Source organism: Rhinoraja longicauda, chromosome 16 (genome assembly GCF_053455715.1).
Source record: "Rhinoraja longicauda isolate Sanriku21f chromosome 16, sRhiLon1.1, whole genome shotgun sequence".
Classification (NCBI taxonomy): domain Eukaryota; kingdom Metazoa; phylum Chordata; class Chondrichthyes; order Rajiformes; family Arhynchobatidae; genus Rhinoraja; species Rhinoraja longicauda.
In genome coordinates, this window is record NC_135968.1 from 9,102,125 (window position 1) to 9,104,690 (window position 2,566).

A 2,566-nucleotide genomic window follows, 5' to 3' on the forward strand; every position below is an offset into this window, starting at 1 on the left:
GTCAGGATCGAACCTGAGTCTCTGGCGCTGCATTCGCTGAAAGGCAGCAACTCTACCGCTGCGCCACCGTTACTAGTGTAAGGGGTGATCGCTGGTCGGTGCGGACTCGGTGGGCCGAAGGGCCTGTTTCAGCAACGTATCTCTAAAGTCTAATGCTCTCCAGACTCACAGCCTTGATGCGGGGTCTCAACCTGAAATATTGACTTGCACCTTTTTGCCTTCACTTATGCTGCACGATCCGCTGAGTTTTCTTCCAGTCTCTTGTTTGTTTGTAAAAAGGGCTTGTTTGTAATATAATAGAGTCATAGAGTCACAGAGTGGTACAGCGTGGAAACAGGCCCTTCGGCCCAACTTGCCCACACCGGCCAACATGTCCCAGCTACACTAATCCTCACTTGCCAGCCTTTGGCCCATATCCCTCCAAACCCGTCCTATCCATGTACCTGTCTAACTGCTTCTTCCATGTGGGGATAGTCCCTGCCTCAACTACCTCCTCTGGAATAGGACATAAATCGGGTAGGATAGAAATGTAATAGGATAGAAATTGTTCGCAGTGGGAAAGAGAGGTAAATGATTTCAAGTTAATCGTAGCTGGTGGTGGGAACGTAAATAGAGAAGACTAGACCAAGTGGACTTGGGCCCAAACCTCTCCTGCATTAGTGCAACACCCTCTCCTCTCCCCCCTGCACCCTCCCCTCTACCGAGTCAATGGATATTTTTAAGGCAGAGATAGATAGATTCTTGATTAGTAAGGGTGTCAGGGGTTATGGGGCGAATGGCTTAATTCTGCTCTTGTGAACTTAAGTTTGCTATCTGTGGATCAGGAAGCCATGAATCTAGTGGCAGTGGGCAGTGCTAAGGCCCTTGGACCAGGAGTTTATTCCATCCTTGATATTACGCGATTCTTTTGTCAGTGGGTGGTGAATGTGTGGAAAGTTCATTGCCACAGACGGCTGACAATAGACAATAGACAATAGACAATAGACAATAGGTGCAGGAGGAGGCCATTCGGCCCTTCAAGCCAGCACCGCCATTCAATGTGATCATGGCTGATCATTATCAATCAGTACCCCGTTCCTGCCTTCTCCCCATACCCCCTGACTCCGCTATCCTTAAGAGCTCTATCCAGCTCTCTCTTGAATGCATTCAGAGAATTGGCCTCCACTGCCTTCTGAGGCAGAGAATTCCACAGATTCACAGAATCTCTGACTGAAAAAGTTTTTCCTCATCTCAGTTCTAAATGGCCTACCCCATATTCTTAAACTGTGGCCCCTTGTTCTGGACTCCCCCAACATTGGGAACATATTTCCTGCCTCTAACGTGTACAACCCCTTAATAAGTCTGAAGAAGGGTCTCGACCCGAAACGTCACCCATTCCTTCTCTCCCGAGATGCTGTCTGACCTGCTGAGTTACTCCAGCATTTTGTGAATAAATCCCTTAATAATCTTATACGTTTCGATAAGATCTCCTTTCATCCTTCTAAATTCCAGTGTATACAAGCCTAGTCGCTCCAGTCTTTCAACATATGGCTGCAGAGGCCAAGTCAATTATATATTTTTAAGGCGGGATAGACATATCCTTGATTAGTAGGGGTGTCAGGGATTATGGGGAAAATGGGGGAGTGAGGGAAAGATAGACCAGCCATGATTCAACGGCGGAGTAGACTTGATGAAATGGCCGAATGGCCTAGTTCTGTTCCGAGAACGTATGAACACGCCTGAACAGTTCGCTTCCAAATGGAAAGCGCAAAGTGTTGGAGTAACTCAGTGGGCAAGGCAGCACCTGTGGGTGGAATAGGCATCTTCAATAAGCTTGCCACTCCCAAGCAGGCGCTTGTGTCTGTCACAGAAAGTGTTAACTTTTATCACGTTTTTGGATGATCATAAGATCATAAGATCACAAGTGATATCATTCGGCCCATCAGGTCTACTCCGTCATTCAATCATGGCTGATCTATCTCTCCTTCCGAACCCTGCCTTCTCCCCATAGCCTCTGATACCCGTACTAATCAAGAACCTATCCATCTCTGCCTTAAATATACCCACTGACCTGGCCACCACAGCCCACTGTGGCAAAGAATTCCACAGATTCACCTCCCTCTGACTAAAGAAATTCCTCCTCATCTCCTTCCTAAAAGAACGTCCTTTAATTCTGAGGCTGTGACCTCTAGTCCTAGATTCTCCCACTAGTGGAAACATCCTCCCCGCATCCACTCCATCCAAGCCCTGGGCACAACATCAATCCACAACCCATCAATGCACAAACATCAAAGAGCCGCTAATTAAAGGTACTAAAGGTTGATGCTGATTTGTTTTCTGATGAAAGTAAGGTCAGGAGAGGTTTGCATGAAGAGTAAGCACCTGCTTACCAATGAGACCTGAACGGCCTGTTTCTGTGCTGCAAACTCGAGGATGTTGCCAGGACTAGAGGGTCTGAAATACAGTGAGAGTTTGAGTAGGCTGGGACTCTATACCTTGGAGCGCAGGAGGATGAGGGGTGACCTTATATAGGCATATAAGATCACGAGAGGAATAGATCAGGTAGATGCACAGAGTCTCTCGCCCA